The 8,666-nt window shown below is 51.4% G+C and overlaps 1 long non-coding RNA gene across 1 annotated transcript; it reads right to left on the minus strand.

Annotated features, from left to right (window-relative positions):
- Positions 1-950: 950 nt before the first annotated feature.
- On the minus strand, positions 951-8,344 carry LOC136794174 (uncharacterized). Its single transcript, XR_010840552.1, has 3 exons — positions 7,906-8,344; positions 4,350-4,451; positions 951-1,291 (listed from the first exon to the last, which is right to left on the minus strand). It is a non-coding gene; the product is annotated as an uncharacterized lncRNA (long non-coding RNA).
- Between the last annotated feature and the right edge of the window lie 322 nt (positions 8,345-8,666).

Raw genomic sequence — 8,666 nt, forward strand, 5'->3', positions numbered from 1 at the left:
GGTTGGGGACGCTGAGGTATCTGGATGATAAAATACGAAGAAAAAGAAGGGAAGGAGAAGGAGGGGAGGGGAGAGAGATTGGGGTGGGGGGCGGGGAGAGGAAGCAAGGTGGCCAGACCCTGCAGGGCTTCGCAGGCACTGAGTGGGGCAGGACCGAGGAGTCTGCAGGCAGAGCAGTGACCGAGAAGACGTGTGTCAACAGGGTAATAACAGGACTCACTTCACTTGGGCGTGTGAGGATGAGCCAAGCTCACAGAGCAAAGCTGTAGCACGGTGATGCATCGTAAGCACCAGACTCGCTAGTTAGTGTCAGGATCACCGTTTCATCCCCCTAATATCCCTAGCCCAGAGAGGTGAAGCACACGCTCCCTGAGGTCACAGTTTTCCGTCTCGTGACCTGCAGGGAGTCAGGCTAAGCAAGCGCCTGCCCTTCAGGGGAAGCCCCAGGGCTGGTGGTCAGCTGCTGGAGGGCAAGGGAGCCGGGCAATGAAGGACAGGCAGAGTACAGAGTGACTGTGACCATGCCACCCACCAACTCAACTTCCTTGGCCTCTGAACCTCTGCAGTGACACCTCCTACAGGGGTCACTAAGGGGACAGAGTAAGGCAGAGCCAGTGAGGCTCTCAGCCGAGGGCCTGGAGTCAGTGTGTCACAAACAGTGCCACCTATTCAGGGGCCTTTATTTGGCAGATGTTTACCAACAAGAACCACAGGCCACACCAGCTGGGGGCTGCTAGGGACACAAGGTGAACAAGACATAATTCTCTGGATCACACACAGATACACACACAGATATACACAGATACACAAACACACACAGAGTCACACAGACACAAACACACACACAGAGATGCAGAGACACAATTACGCACAGACATGTACACACAGAGATGCACACGTAGACACATGACACACAGACACAGATACACACACACCATTAGTAAGCTCCAAGTGTCAAAACACCAAATTCCAGGATGGGGGTAAGTGTTTATAAAATTATTTCTGTGGAAGTGAACACAGTAGGTGACCCATGGGCTTACTTGCTCAAGGATAAGCTGGGGAGGCTCTTCACAGGACAGACCGTCACTGGGTCCGTTCTGTGGAAGTGAACACAGTAGATGACCCATGGGCTTTCTTGCTCAAGGATAAGCTGGGGAGGCTCTTCACAGGACAGACCGTCACTGGGTCCCTGCAAGCAGCATCTTCCAGTTCCTAATTGACAGCTTTCTTTGACTGACAGGCAGCAAAACCTCCAACGCGCCCAGGTCCTAGCCCTGGCAGAGTAAACGTCCTAAAGAGAAAGAGAAACATGATGACATTATGAGAAAATAAAGGGATATTTCTCTGACTTAAAAAAAAAAGTTTTGTTTTGTTTTTTCATTTTCCCAGACAGAAATCAGCACTGTCAGCTTTAAAAGCAGAGAGTCCTGGCCACATTAGCTCCCAGCCCACGTACCACACAGCTGGGTACCACGTACCCAGCGGGAGCTGGGCCAGCTCCCGCTCCCAGGTGCAGTGGGGAGTCCAGAGCAAGATTCTCAGCCCTGGCTCCACACTGGACCCCCCGGGTTCAAAATCCTGAGCCTGGGTCCTATCCCCAGCATTTCCAGCATAACTTGCCTAGAGTGAGGCCTTGGCACTTGGACTTTAAAAATCTTCCCAGGAATTCCAGTGTCCAGCCAGAGCTGAAAACTACTGACCTAATGGATTATCTTTAATGTCCAGTATCTGTTGTTGAGGGAAAAAAACAATTGGCACATAGTAGATGCTCAGTATATGTTCATTCAAATGACATGCATATAGAGTGGCTTCCCTGCTTTCTTTTTTTTTTTCAAATACAAAGTGTGTGTGTGTGTGTGTGTGTGTGTGTGTGTGTGTATCTTGGGGCCGGGGCGGAGGGCTGTAATCAATCACACAGGCCAGAGCTGGTGGGGCTCCAGCCAAACACATACAGGGCCCTTCTGGGGCGGGGGGCACTTTCACTTTTCAGAGTATGTGCTTCTCAAGCAGTGGCATTTTCCACTCCAAGCACGTGTCATTTTTTAAATTAATAATAAAGAAAAATAAAGAAGTCATGCATTGAGCTTCTTTCGCTTCCTTTTTCTTTACCTATTCAGGGGACAGGAAACACCCATAAATAGCCAGTGGGAAGGAAAGGTCAAGGTGCGGGCTGAGTCAGTGAGCCGAAGCCATCAGGGGCCGAGTTGCCTGTCTCAGCCCTCCAAAATCCCTTCAAAAGTCCCTGGGCCCCTTCCAGGTTGGCAGCCCGGACCCCACAGAGGGTCAGGGTAGCCTGGGAGCAGGGAGTTAGTGGAGCAGGTCCTGGGGGCCAGGAAGGAGTCTGGGTCCTGGGCTTCCGAGCCAGCTGGCCCTCAGGAATCCAGTCTTGGGGCTCCACTGGGTCATGGCCCTGGGGCCAAGTCACCCTGGTGACCTCGCTCTGACACAGCCACCTGGCCCTGCCTCTGGGCATTTCAGAGAAAACTCCAGACAGGGGGTGTGGAGAGCCCACTGAGGGCCCCGTTATCTAACGAAACCACCGCATGATGTTCTGAGGGCCCCAGCAGAAGCTGCCCTACCGCTGCTGAGGGTATGGAGGCCAGGCTCAGGGTACCTGGGTGCTGGTCCTAAGCCACACAGGCTCTTGCATTTTAGGAGCCCACAGCACCCTGCGGCCCCCAAAGCCAGGCTGTAGTCAATCCCCCACCCACACTGTCCCAGGGACTCTGCCTGGTGGTGTTTCCCCTGCTAGACAGAGAGCAGAAGCCCTGGTAATGTATGTGCCCTAAATGAGACACCCGCCACCCAGGAGACCTAAAGCACTGAGAAATCGCAGCCTCGACCCCAAGAATGCCAAGGTCTCTTCACTTGTGTCCCCACCTATAAGAGCAGGAACTGACATCACTGAGACACCTGCTTCATGCCCGCTGCTTAGAGAACTTAAGGCAGAACTTGCCTTCCGGGTGGCAGTACTGTTATTTGCCTCATTTACAGACAAGAAAACTGAGGCTCCGAGTCATTTGGGCACATGACCTGTGTCCCCACAAAAGGGGCAAAGCCAGGCTGAAACTCAAGACCCCTTGAGTCTTGAACAGGCCCTACAGTGCTCTCGGAGGACCTGAGCGGTGACAGGGACAGAAGGCTTCCTTCCCAGCCCTGGCTACCTCGCCCCAGTCCTCGGCCTCAGGCATCTACAAGGAAGGCCAGGAAAAGGATCTGGATGGGGGTGGATCACAGCTGGCCTCAGCCTTGAAGGCCGAGTGCGTGGGCTGAGCCAGGCTGGAGGCTGGGCCCCTGGAGAGCCAGCCTCTGGGCCAGGAGCCTGGCTGACCTCTGGCCCTCAGGCCAGGACAAGTGCGTCCCTTCCCACCTCCCTCTTTCTTAGAAGTCCTCTCAGCCCTGTGCTTCCTGAAGTTTCCGCTGCGGTGCCAGCAACCTGCCTAACCCTTCATCTCCTGGGCCTCCCTTCCAGAACCCAGAGGGGAAGGGTCACAGGACGCAGGTGCCATAGGGTTCCAGGGGAAGAGAACACACATCTGGGACCCTCCAGGGCTCCATCTCAGCTTCACCTATTACTCAGTGGCCTTAGAGACTTGGCCCCTCAGTGCCTCAGTTTCTTCAGCTGTCGGTGGGGTTGACAGAGACGGCAGCTTTGCAGAGCACACCTGCAGATGGAATAGGGCAGGCTTTGACAGGGTACTGAGCACCTTCTCTGGGCCAGCCACTGTCATAACTGCTGGGGGTGCATGTGCATTTCCTAATGAATTCTTCCCAACAACCCAGAAGGCAGAAATTTATATTTTCACCATTTTCCAGCCACGGGGCAGAGACCCAGAGAGTGAAGGTAGTGGTCACAAGGTACAAGGTAGAATAATGCCAGTTGCAGCAAGTGAAGTAAGTCAGACAGAGACAAATATATAACATTGCTCATACGTGGAATCTAAAAAAAAAAAAAGATACAAATGAACTTATTTACAAAATAGAAACAGACTCACAGACTTCTAAAACAAACATATGGTTACCAAAAGGGAAAGGTTGGGGGGAGGGATAAATTAGGAGTTTATAGATAATCTACAAGGACCTACTATATAGCACAGGGAACCCTGCTCAATGTTCTGTAATAACTTACATGGGAAAAGAATCTGAAAAAGAATGGAGATATATATATATATATATGAAACTGAATCACTTTGCTGTACACCTGAAACCAACACAACATTGTAAATCAACTATCCTCCAATATAAAATTAAAAAATTAAAAAAAAAAAAAGGTCCATGGTAGAGCTGGGAGGAGTTGAGCCAAGGCAGAGAGAGATTTCATTTTGCTTCTGATGAGTAATAATACTTACCTCTCAGGCTTCTCATGGACTGTGACCCACACAGGGAACAGACCTGGCCCATTCACTGTGTGCCCCAGCACTTAGTAGGGTGCCTGGCACAGAGTAGGTACTCTGAAAGAAAGAAGGCTCTGGATGAACAGTGCAGATGTTTGGGTCTCTGAAATGAGACACCCTCCATTTGCCAGCTCTGTCACTTCCCAGCTCTGTGACCTTATAGAATCGTCCCTCCTCTCAGAACCCCAGTCCCTTCATCACAAAATGCAATAATAATTATAACAATACCATGAAAGGGTCACTGTGTGATTTAGAGGCACATAGAAGGGCCCCCTTCACCTGCAACTCTGTAAGTACTACCTTTATTATTGTTTTGAATTATTAACTTAAAACTTGGCATGTTATTAATTTGAAATGAGAAAATGCAAAGAGACTTTGAAAGGCACCACCCAGTGTCTCCAGCTGTGTTTTGATGCTGTTGATCTGCCTGAGGACACAGACAACAGGGGACCTTTCCCAGGTTAGGATGGAGGAGTGAGGTTGTCAGCTCGAGGGAGGGACTCATGGGGACATTTGGTGTTACCCTGTGAGCCAACATGTGATGGGCTGACTAAGCATCTGAGACACAGCCTGAGACCCAGATGGGGCCAGACTGGGAACAGGCCACCCACTGGACCCTCATTCTAGAGCCCAAGCCTGACACTAGCCAGATCGGGGGTCTCAGGCGGGTCATAGCCCCACTGTCTCATCCAGCTGAATGGGCCTTTCAAGACCACCCCACTCACCCTGGCCTCATCGTTTCAATGAGAAAATGGAGGCCCCAGTGAGGGACAGGGGGCTGGCCAAGGTGACCGTGAATCATTGAACGTGGAGTCGAGACCAGGATCCCTGCCTCTTGACCCCAGCTGCCCACATCCCTCGCCAGGCTGAGTGTTCCCACTGAAGCCACCCTGCCTACTTCCGGTGCCCAGGAGGGCACAGACCATGAACAGGTTGATTTCTGCCCAGTCAAGGCCACATGCCAGCTGATGGCCAGCCCCAAGCCTGATCTTACGCTCACTCTCGCCTGCCCCAACTCAGGTCCTGACATGTGGTGGCACTCGGAAATACCTGCCAAGCAAATGAGACCCTGCTCAGTGCTGGGCCCAGGCTAGGACCCCTTGAGCCTTATATGGCTACACATGAGTTGACCGTGAGATCTCAGAGGTGAAAACAGTGTGAAGCAGTGAGAAGTGTGACATAGGTGTGAGTCATGGCACATGAGGGCTGTGTGGTGAGTCACAGGCTCTGGGCCACATGGCTTAGGTTGGAGTCCCCTCCACCATGCACTAGCTAGGGGCCCCTGAACCAGTTTCTTAGCCCCTCTCTGCCTCGGTTTGCTGGGGTAATACAATACTCACCCCACAGAAGATCCGTGAGATGCATATACTTGGCCAAGGGCCTGGCCCACAAGCACCACTCACCAAACCATCGCTGTTGTTGTCTAGAATAGCTGTGTCTGAGCTATGCACTTGCACACGCATACTGCTTCTGGGTTGCTGCCCAAAGCAGGGCTGTCACCTTCCTTGACTCACTAGGACAGAGCTTTCTGAAAAGGTATCGACATTGCCCTGCTGCTACTATTGATTCCCTCCGGTTCTTTCTGGATGACACCTACCCTGAACCCCTTCATTCCTGCTCTGGGCGGTCACACAGTGATTCCTAGAAAGAAACTAAGGCCCATGAGTGTTTCTCCCCCGTGGGCCTCCTCATCCTCTGTGGTCAAATAAGGGGTGATCTAAAATAAGATCGTGATCTCCCTCTGATGTCCCTTTGATGGCTAACGCTTTGTGGTTCTATTTTTTGTCTTCTCTGCTAATGGCATCTTCTGCCCCCCAATAGCTCGCATTGATTGAACATCTGCCATATGCCAGAAACTAAACTCAGGGATGGATATAACGGCAACTATCAGTTATTGAATGCTGTCATCTGCCAACTGTGAACGCTCTTCCGATGATCTCATTTAATCCTCTCAGCAACCTGACCATCCCCACCAGAAGATGAGCAAGTAGGTTCCACGTGATGAGATGGTCTCATTCAGCTGGGATCTGAACCCAAGAGCCAGGCTTGGAATCACTAGGTCATGCCCAAGTCCCTACAGCCCTGTGAGGTGGGAATTATTATCTCTGTTTTACTGATTTAAAAAAAAAAAAAAAAAAAAAACACCTGTGGCCCAGAAAGGGGAAGTGAGTCAGTCCATGTCATAGTGTTTGAAATGATGGCCTCTGAGGATATCCTGCTTCTACCTCTTTTTATCCTGATCATCTCAGCCAAGGCTTTAAAGAAATGTACTTGATGGAAAAAAAAGAAAAGATGTATCATACTTTTATTTTTTTTTAAAGAACAATAAAATCAAGAGAAACTGAAAGGAAAAAAAGAAAAAAAGAAAAAAAAAAGAAACGAACTTGGACTTTGTGACTCTCAGTTCCAACTCAGAATTCCTGTCCTATTACTCTGGGCCTGCAGCTGAGCTCCAGATAACCGAGGGCCCAGCCTTTGGCAGGAGGTCTGACCTCCAGATAAGCAGAGGCCCAATGTGGAATGCAGACACGAGTCACAGAAGAAGCTCACGTACCATCTGCTGCCCGGTTCCTTGTTGCAACTCGGGGAGGGGATTTATCCCACCAGGGCACGTGCTCCATGCTTCACGTTCATCATCTTCTTTGTGGCCCATGACAACATTGTTAGCTCAATATGACAATCTTCGTTTTGTAGGAAAGGGAGGTCATATGGTTTATCTAAACAGGGAACCAGTGACTAGTGAACCAGGCAAATTATATCGCCCAGGATACTTTTTAAAATTCCAGCAGATTGTGGAGGGTTGGTTATTTTTCCACTTTAGGGGAGAGGGTTTGGAGGTAGAGGCTGCAGGGCCCCCCTCCAGCCAGGCAGAGAAAGAGGTCATGAAGAGCCGTGTGGCTGCAGCTTCAAATGCTCCTTCCCTGAGATTTATTCCCTTCAGGGGCCGCCACGGAACCCACGGCAGCTTAGTTCCTCCTGTCAGTCCTCCCTTTATATACTCACCTTTCTGTCCCCAAGAGCCAAAAAAAGAAGAATTGATCGTTTGATTTCTGAAGGCCCAGGCACAGTGAAAACAGGGGCAGCCCTGAGGAGGGGTGGGTGACTCATTCCCTGGCCAAGAGACGAGGCCAGCCAGAGCAGAGGGGGCCTTGGGAAGACCTGGGCTTTCGTTCCCTTTGGGACCAAAATGAATCACCGATCCCACCAAGTCACACTGGCCAGTCCCAAACTTTCCCAGGTAGAACCAGCGCAAGCATCAAAAATGAGGCAGGTGAGGCCCTATCAATGGGCACAAAGGCAAAGGCTGTGCTCTTCCTTACTCTTCACCTTCAACTTAGCCCTTGAAAGAGGCCAGATGAGACTTAGTGCTCCTTGCGGCAAAGTGGAAACTGGAACCAGAAAAGGAAGGTTGGCCACAATGCCTCTAAGGAGACCAGCCAGCAAGGTGGTGACCGGCTGCTATGTGCTGGCTGTTTGGACACCATGCAAGTTTGCTCACTTGTTCACTCACTTGTTCGCTGACTTGGGCAGGTGGTCAGGAGCATTGGTTGGACGTCCAGCAGCTGCCGGGCATTCTGCAGGTTATCCTCCCTCCAGACCCTGCAGAATGGAATGTTCATGCACGAAGGAGGAAGCCAAGGTACTGGCCAGTGTCGCCCAGCCAGGAATCCACACCGGAGCCATCAGACTCTGGAGCCTTGCTTCTTTTGATCCTGTGTCTATGGAGACCTGGTCTTCATCAGTGGGCAAAGAATGCCCATTTCACACGTCACCACCCAAGTTGGGCCAGGAGAGCCTAGAAAGCCCAAGACTTCTCTCAGCGAAGCAGCCTCGGTGATTTCAGAGGGAGACCCGCAGAATCCCAGGCCTGTCCTCTGGGCCCTCAGCGTTCCGGAGGTCAGATGTGTGAGCCTGACGTTATTCACCAAGTCGTGGCCTGCCTTCAGGCTGTGCTTCGCTGGCTTGTGACCCCCACTCCTCCATGCTCTCCTCCTCCCTTTCCTCAGCATGAAAAACTGAGTGGTGCTGGCAGCTGCTCTTCAGCATCTGGCGGAACATTCTGCCCCATAGCTGAGCGCCTCTCACTCCCCAGCCATCCCTGGGGATGGCCGGTGACTCATATTTCCACTTTCAATGCAGGGCCAGGGACCAGATCTTTCCATGACCACCAGGGCTGGCCATTTGGCATTGGGATTAAGGACGTGAGCTGTGACGTCAGGCCGACCTGAGTTCAAATCCTCCTTTCTGCTGCTTGTGTGTGATTTCAGGAAA

The sequence above is a fragment of the Kogia breviceps genome, chromosome 4, assembly GCF_026419965.1.
Source record: "Kogia breviceps isolate mKogBre1 chromosome 4, mKogBre1 haplotype 1, whole genome shotgun sequence".
Taxonomy (NCBI): Eukaryota; Metazoa; Chordata; class Mammalia; order Artiodactyla; family Physeteridae; genus Kogia; species Kogia breviceps.